The sequence below is a fragment of the Pseudorca crassidens genome, chromosome 6 (genome assembly GCF_039906515.1).
Source record: "Pseudorca crassidens isolate mPseCra1 chromosome 6, mPseCra1.hap1, whole genome shotgun sequence".
Classification (NCBI taxonomy): Eukaryota; Metazoa; Chordata; class Mammalia; order Artiodactyla; family Delphinidae; genus Pseudorca; species Pseudorca crassidens.
In genome coordinates, this window is record NC_090301.1 from 21,234,075 (window position 1) to 21,243,370 (window position 9,296).

Below are 9,296 nucleotides of genomic sequence, written 5' to 3' on the forward strand. Positions count from 1 at the left end.
GAAAATAGGTACCTTGTAGTTGGAGGAAGCCCTACCTCATCTTTCCTGAGAACTTTGCTTTGAAGGAGGAGCTGCCCCACAGGGGTGTGGAGTAGAGGATTCCTGGGGCTTCCAAGGTTCTGTGTTTCTATGATAACGACAGTTTGAGAGCCAAGAAATTTGCGATTGAGAGTTTACTTGCTGTTCCAGGGAGGGCAATGGCACGGAGGAGGATCTCAAGTTGGATTCTAGGAGTGGCCTCCCCCAAGTTCACTTTGGCCATGGCCCTTCAGACCAGAGGTTTTCTAGGGAAAACTCATGATCTCCCAGAGATCACGAGTTTTTGCTGCCAACACACACTCGAGAGAAGCCTGGCTGAGAGGCACCGAGGGCCTCCTGCTGGTCCAGCTCTGCATGCACCGGAAGAGGCTGCAGGCGAAGCTGGCCAGCACAGAGCCAGCGTCATCCAGGTTGCAGGCAGCTGGTTCTTTCCCCTTCTCCCTCCTACTCTTCTTTTCCCACCTTCCAAGTCCTCCCTAGGAGAGGGTTTTCAAGCAGCAGCCAGATGATGCCTTCCAACAGCAGACGATGGTGGATGGGATGTGAGATGCCAGCGCGCCCCTCCCCATGCCCACTCGGGCTCCAGCCATCGGGAACCGCTGAGCTCTGATAATAGGAGCCAGTCAGTCCTGTGCCCAGGGATGCGTCAGCTGGGCTAGTCACTGCAGGTTCCTGTTTGTCCAGCCAAATGCCTGAAGCCTCCCGAGCGCCAGTCCTGGCCTTGGAGCCTGCCAGATGTGACTGGGGAAAGTCAGTCAAGGAGATTGACAACGTGGAGAATCTGAAAACAAACAAGGTGAGGGCTGCTTTCTGGGCTGTGAGGCAGATGGAGACCCTGGGGAATCAGGCAGAGTAAACAAACAAACATCAAATAAACAAAGCTTTCTTCAGTGGCAATGACACCAACAAAAGAGAAAGTAAAACGAGCGAGCTACGTTTTTTTGGTGTGTATTTGAATATTTTCATAATAAAATTAACAAAATAGCCCTCATCACATCACCCTTCTGTGCCCTTGTTTATGCAGTCTCTCTGGCCTGGAAGTTTCCTCCTGTCACGCTCCAGGCATAAATCTTACAGATCCTACAGGGCCCGGTCCAGACCCTACAGGGCCCGGTCCAGATCCTACAGGGCCCAGTCCAAATGCTACTTTCTCTCAGAAGCCTTTTCCCTGACGCCCCCTCCTCCACCACTAGTGGGAAGCAATCGTGCCTTCTTCTGGGTTCTTATGTCCTTTTCTTGCACCATGTTGACGGCAGCTATTCCATCCTCACCTCTAAAATAGTTATATGCATGCTAATTCCACCAACCGGCCTGAGAGTGCTTTAAAGGCGGGGATTCTGATTTGTTAACCTTTCTATCCTCAGTACCTAACGCGTGATCTAGGATGATGGGAACTAATAAATGAATAACTAGATCAATCATTCATTCATTTCATAGACATTATGGTGCATCTGAATATAACAGGCACTGTACTAGGCAGTGATGTTAACAAAACAAATAAGACAGTGAACCCATTGTCTTCATGCAGTTTACAGTCTGGGAGGCACAGGTAGCTGTACAGACAGAAAATTACAGTGAGGAGTCATTGGTGTCATCATGAAAAGTACATCCAAGGCAGAGGGAAGGATACGAAGGAGAGAGTGTTCAATTCTACCTGAGGGAAGTTAGGAAAGTCTTCACGAAAGAGGTGATGCTAACTTGGTACATTAGTTCAGGTCCATGCAAAGGGAAGACTAGACATGCAGGAGATCTGTTGGTGGAGGGAGCAGAGGAAGAGCCCTCAGACCACAGTGTGGCCTGACACCTGTGGGAAAGGAGGGAAGGGTAGTAAGAGGCTCAGACTTCAGGGCAGTTACAAGAAGTATTTTGCCAGACCAATGGGGAGTCCTTGAGCCAAAGCTGCCATTGCAGGAATCTCAGATCTTGTTGGATGGGGCTGCCTTAGTGACCCACTGTGCCCAGTTGCTGGCTGGGAGCAGCCCGCAAGAATCATGGCCTCAGCAGGAACGTGGTGGCGCGTCCAACAGGACAGCAGCTGGGGGCATCGTCAATTATGCTCCCTGCAGCAGGAGATAGGAGGGCACATTTTCTTGGTCTTTATGCTTAAGTAAGTATCAGCAGGCATGTAGGTGAGGGGATGTGGGAGAAGACAAAAGGGAAGATGTTCCAGGATGAGGAACGTGCATAAGCAAAGACACCAAAGCATGAAACAACGGGGCTCATTGGTGGCCTGTAATAGCTGGGCATGAATGGAGTGTAGACTGGGGTGTGGGGAGGCATGATGCAGCAGGAGATGAGGGGCACTGGTTGCAGTGGCCCCATCCTGGGGGGTATTACATGCGAGCAGTGGGGAGCTGTGGCAGATTGGAGGGGTATTAGAGCAGATTTGGGCTAGGAAAGAGGCTGTGGTGGTCACACAGAGGAGGGCTCAGCGGGAGGCGGGCCAGACGGGAGGCCCTAGCAAGCACTGGGGAGCAACACACTGAGGACGGACGAAAGCAGCAGAGGTAGAAAAGGAGAGGAAGAGGGAGATGAATGAATGGAAGGATGGATGAAGGCAGGAACGGGCGAGTGAATGCAGGTGGTCAGACGCAACCCAGCTGTGCCCTCTCAAGGACAGCTCGCTGTACCCAAAGCCCCGGACTCTGCTCTGTGAGCAGATGGAAATAAAGCAGCTACTGTAACTCTTTCCTGCTGAAGAATTTCCATTAGGTGGAAATATGCCCTGATTCATTATCAAGGGACGAGTCTCTCTCCAGGGTCCTGCTCTGCAGAAACACACCATCGCTTGCCCCCCCAGCCCAGGCTCGTCTCAGGCAGGCATGCAGGCGACTCTGTGCCCAGTTGGCGCCCGGATCCCTGGGAGGCCAGGCTGTCCTTTTTCACTCCATTCATCTTCAGGGCCAGATGGTGTTTGCCTCATTGACTTTCACTGCTGATGGCATCTTGTTTGCTGGGTTTTCACAGGTTGCTTCCTTTCCTTTACTTCAATTCATTCTCCCACTTGCCCCACTTTTGCGTCCTGTGTCATGTTCATCACGATGGCAGGGAGACACCTGGAGTTCTCAGCAGGTGGACGTTTCCAGGGAGCCGGCCAAACCCAGTTCCTACGGCCCAGCGCCTACCCCCACCCGACTCCGGCTCTGCGAAAACATCGCGGTGGGAGCCCTGAGAACAGTAAACTCAGTTTTATTGAAAAACACATCTTGTTAAGCAAGAAGCCAAGGCCATCAACGACAGCCATGACCCAAAGGATGATTTCTGGTCCAATCTACTTCCGTCTTCCCAAGCTCTCTGTTACCATCTTGCATAAGCACTAAGCCTAAAAAGCAACTCCACGATGGTCCCCATCCAGGTGCTCTGCAGGGAAACCAGCAAGGACAGGCAGCTCGTCCACCTGCTCACGCCACGCCTCCTGGCCTCAGGGTCTACGCCCAAATCAAAGGCTCCATCCTTCCTTTCCAGTCAGACAACACCCTCTTTCACTTTTAAAATTCAGATTTACTTTCTGCTAGAAGCAATGTTTCCAGCAATCTCTGTTCCTTACGTCTGCAGCCTTGTCCAGTTGTGGCTACTTGTTGACTTGCTTCGGTCTGAGTCCCCTTGAACATTAGGTGTTTCTGTTCTATCTTCTTCACCTTCTCTGGTCCTCAAGAGTGAGAAGAAGCCTTTTTCCTCCTTTGGGGCCTCCAAGCATCTGGGCAATGGCTTGCTGTCAGCGTGCAGTTGAGCGATGTCAGTGTACGTGACTTGCAAGGTCCGGCTTCCAGGTCTGCTCTAGCTGTGTGGTGAGTCCTCAGGCCAGCACCTCCACTCAGTGGAAGGACCGGCTTCTGCTCACCTGTAAGCCTTAATCAGGGCCTGGGGACAGTGAGTGTAACCTGTAAAGTACTCTGAGGTCCTAGGAAGAAACAGGACAGAGAGACTCACAGCCATTATCAGCAAGTGATCAACACTGGGAAAAATATCCAGTTTTATGTTTGTCTTATGTTTTCATCACTCTCGTATACCCTGGTCCTTCCTTTTTTTTTTTGGTACAATGGCCTCTCACCGTTGCGGCCTCTCCCGCTGCGGAGCACAGGCTCCGGACGCGCAGGCTCTGGACGCGCAGGCTCAGCGGCCATGGCTCACGGGCCCAGCCGCTCCGCAGCATGTGGGATCTTCCCTGACCGGGGCATGAACCCGCGTCCCCTGCATCGGCAGGCGGACTCTCAACCACTGCGCCACCAGGGAAGCCCCCCCGGTCCTTCTTGTTTGGCTCCGCCACTTGCCTTCGGCCCTCCTCCCCGCAAGTATCGATGACATTATGTAACTACCTCATGTTTGGATTTAACTGACTCTAAGTGTATTGTCCACAATCTTTGACTGATGAACACATGGTTCCCTGGGCCCCGACTGCACTTTGGTGGTGGTGGGAGTGGTGTGTGTGTGTGTGTAACTGAGAAACAACTCAGCAAGTGCCAACTGGCAGCCTCCCTGGATCAATAATATCAACGATTTCAGAGACTTCCAGAGGTATTGCCAACTCATTTGGCTTTTTTCAATACTATTATCACTATTACAAGGACACCCCAAGGCCCTTTTACTTAAAGACACGGCGCAGTGCCCCAAATGAGAGTAATGTTGAGTGCTGTCTTCAAGGGCTGCAACCTCAACGTTAACTAGAGGGGTGGGTGCTTGGAGCTAAGCGTGACCTTAATTTTGCGGTTAAGGTTTCAGTGGGAGGGATGGCATGGTCTCCTGAGAGCTCATTTTTCGCTAGTTAGCCACGTGACCACTTACTTTGCGTTACCCTGAGAATTTCCACCTGCCTGAACATGTCTTAAAAGAAGATATGTTTATAAAAATCTAGGGTTTCACCGGCAAAACAAGGTAGTGTTTAAGCACCTATGCCCAGGCACAGACATTTCGGTTCCACTCTTTGCTCTGTCATTTACTGGGTGTTTGTCCTTCACAAGGCCCTCCTCTCCTGGGGTCTTCATCCCCTGTTACGTGGGGTGCAGGGGCTGGAGGGTTGTCTAATGATGATTGTTAGCTGAGAGTCTGTGGTGGGCATTCAGTGTAGGGAGAGGGGATCCAGAGAGAGGGTATATGGCTCAGGCGAGAAGACAAAGGTCTGAGAAATCTATGGAAATCATTCATTCATTGTTCCATCCATTCATTCATTCACATTCATTCATTCAACATACATTTCTTTTTTTTTTTTAACATCTTTATTGGAGTATAATTGCTTTACAATGGTGTGTTAGTTTCTGCTTTATAACAAAGTGAATCAGTTATACATATGTTCCCATATCTCTTCCCTCTTGCGTCTCCCTCCCTCCCACCCTCCCTATCCCACCCCTTTAGGTGGTCACAAAGCACCGAGCTGATCTCCCTGTGCTATGCGGCAGCTTCCCACTAGCTACCTACCTTACGTTTGGTAGTGTATATATGTCCATGCCACTCTCTCACTTTGTCACCAACATACATTTCTTGAGGGCCTGCTCTGGGTCAGGCATTATTCTAGGTTCCAATGCGGTCCAACAGAAATCTAACGTAAGCCATACATGGGATTTTAAACTTTCTAGTAGCCACATTAAAATGAGGAAATAAGTGAAATTAATTTTTCTGATACATTTTAGTCAGCCCAACATATCCAAGGTATTACCATTACAACATGAGATCACTATATAAAGCACTAATGAGATACTGTATGTTCTTGTTTTCATCCTGAGACTTTGCAGCCCTGTGTGTGTTACTCTTCTGGTGCGTCTCAAGTACTGGCTACGGAGGCTGCGACATCTGGAGACTTGGGAACAGCAGTGACAGCTAATGTTTACTGGGTTCTCATTAGGAGAGAGGCATCGTGCTAAGCATTTCCATACATTAAATAAGTCCATCCCGTGGCACAACTGATAGGTATTGCTTTACACTTACCTCACAGAGATGAGGAAATGGAGGCCCAGAAACTATTAGTTGACCAAACCATATGGCTGCTGAGTGGTGAGCCAAGCAACACGGTCTGTCCGACTCCGCGTACTTAGGCGTGTATGTACGATCCCAGTTACTGTGTCCCTTTGGGGCGGTTGGCCCGTGTGAATCTGTTAACACCATGCGGTTACTTCTTAGTTCTCAGGGCTGTGGTGAGGGATGCAATGAAGCTGTTGTGACCTGTATGAAATTCTTGCTGTGCCCCACCCAGGACACCGAGAAAGGTCACATCCTTTAGATTCCTCCAGTTTATTTTTATTTATTTATATTTTTCTATTATTATTTTATTATTATTTTTTGCGGTACACGGGCCTCTCACTGCTGTGGCCTCTCCCGTTGCGGAGCACAGGCTCCGGACGCGCAGGCTCAGCGGCCATGGCTCACGGGTCCAGCTGCTCTGCGGCATGTGGGATCTTCCCGGACCAGGGCACGAACCCGTGTCCCCTGCATCGGCAGGTGGACCCTCAACCACTGCGCCGCCAGGGAAGCCCAGATTCCTCCAGTTTAGATAAAAGCCACCCATTAAGCTAATCAGTAGGAATTCAGTGTCACCCTTTTGGGATCCTCCCTGTCCCTGGGACTTACAGAGTCCTCAAAGGGGCTCCGCAGCCACCTGCCGCTGTCCCATGCGCCACGCAGGGCCATGTAGAGTGCTGGGTCTCTCCCAACTGGAGCTGTTGGTTCGCGATGAAGTTGACCTGAGGTAACGCCACAGGACTCCGCCCTCCACAGTGCATTCCTCAAGCCACAACCCAGGGGCAGCAAGTGAACCTAAAATCTCAGACTTTGGAGCCCACATTAAAAAATCAGGATATTTCACAGAAAAATATAGAGCTTCTCTCAAAACCCCCCACAAAACCCAAGTATGATGACCATCAGTTCATATACCCACATGGCTACTTCAGGGTGGGTTCCTTTAGGGGAGGCATTTGCTACCGTTGTCAACAGTCCTTACCATTCCCTACTGTCCCTGGCACAAAAGAAGATTAAAATTTTCATTTATCATCACACGTTTCCATTGTTTTCAACTGTGGAGACAATGATCTCTCTGTGCTCACGTCTCTACGAGACAGACCGCACACAGACAGGCTGTGTGTTGTCTAAGGGCAGCAGCTTAACTCTTCCTTACCTGGCACTTTGCAGCACCTGCCCAGCTCTCAGGGTCCCTCCTTCAGTCCTACACACAGCCGTTCTCTTCTCTGGAAGCACTGCACTGGGGCAGAGTCAGGCATCCGGCCCTGTAGAACCTGCAAGCTCTAAGCTTCTTTCCAGTTCTGAAAAGCCTTTGAAACACTAAGCATTCATTTTGTTTTCCCAACAATAGAGTTTGAGCATGGGAACATGCCTCTGAGCAGGCTGAATTTAAAACCTCAGCTGTCCATCTCTCTTTTGCTAGGAGCTGGGGAAACATCAACCATGGCTCACTGGGCTGGCTTTCTCAGGAGAGCATGTAGTAAAGTGACTAACGGCCCAGATTTGGGAGCCAGACTACCTAAATCTAAACCTGGCTTTCACCACTCACTACTTATGTGAACTTGGAAATGTTGCTTGGTCTCCCTAGGCCTCACCTTCCCAAATGGGAATATGTACTGAAGTATGTAGGGTGCTTGTCACAGCACCTGGCACAGCTAGTGCCATGGAAGTTATTGCTGTCATTCTGACAAAACACAAACCAAGTAAGTTCTCGGCAGGTCACCATTAAATCTGACTGGCGCATAGTAGGCAGAGGAAAACTCTTACTGTTTCCTCTCTTAGTACCATGGCCACAGAGTGCCAACTCTGGGAGAGACTTAACTTCTTTCAGAGTTTCTGATTTCACAGCAGGGACTAAGTACACTTCATCTTTGTTCTGCACCAGGAAATAATCATGATGATATGCCCCAAGGAAACAAGCCCAATAGAACAGCCCTGTTTACTCTGTTCACCGCTCAACAAAGAGGGGGATGTGTACCACGGGGCACAGCAGACACCCCGACCCTTTTCACAGGTGGGGAGGCCCAGGCCTGTTCCCAAGTGTGGACACACATGGAGATGGGCGGCCTGGCTCCAGCCTAATCAGTCCCTCTGAGTTCAGGCTACAGCAGGAGGTGTGGGTACTGGGCAAAGTGTTGTCCCCCCGCCCCATACAAACTACAGAGAGAGAAGGGAGGGATTCTGCAGAAGAAAACAAAAATGCCTACACAAAGGGCAGGATAAGCACAGCAGGGGGCCAGGGTCAGCTGGACACAGGGCAGGCCGCTGTGAGTGACCCAGGCGAGCAGGTTGTAGAAGGAATTTCAGGTGGCCTGGAGGCACTGAGAGAAGAGGGGTAGGACTCAGGAGACTTGGGTTCCAGGCCCCGCTATGCCGCCAACTAGGCGAGTGACCTTCGAGTCCCCTCTGCTGGTCCTCGGCCAAGGAGGGGACGGACCAGGTATTCTTACTGTCCCTTCTGGCTGTGACACTGTCTGACCACTTTCTGGCCACCCTTGTTATGTGTTCTGTCTGTCCCAGTCCTGCCGGCGGTATACTGTGACCCCCCAAAGCAAGAACCATGTCTATGATAAGATCCAGGCTCCTATGTCAGGTGCTGCCTAGAACCTCAGACCTCACTGGGCTCAAGAAACCTTTTTTTACAAAATAGCGGTAGCTTCCATGCTGGGCACCCCACATTTATGTATTCATTTATCCATTTTTCCATTAATTCAACAGCATTTATTAAACACTGGTCATGGTGTGGGTACTGGGGAGAATGAACGAGACAGCCCAGGACGTAAAATGCAGCAACTCGCCCGTAGGGCGTGAGCCTGGACCTCCGAGCACTGCTGTGTCAAAGCATCCTGATATGCCCCTGCTTAAATACCTGCCATGGTGTCACCCTCACTTCACGAGTCAGGTGCAGGGGGTACCAGAGGGCCAGGCCAACCTCCGGCATCATCTGAAGTACCATGCTATCAAGGTCCCCTCCATGTTACACCTTCCCCGTCTTGTTAAGGGCCAGTGAATGGTCTGAAACCAAAGCATTTCCAGAGACTTTCCCCAAACTGAATGTATCCTGGGCTTTGGTGTCAGGAGCGTCTATTCTTTTCCCAGAAGCCTGGACGGCCTCCCACTGATGGAGCCTCATAATAAATGAGTTCATTACCCTGGCTGCTGGGGCCCATGACAGCCCATCTGCCGGCATGTGATTAATTAAAACTTTGACTGGCAATGGAGGTGCCATCTCGGGGCCGGAAGGCAGTTAATTGGAGCATCTTCCAGCCCATCATTTCTGATGGATCCTACAGAGACCGACGCCAGAGACA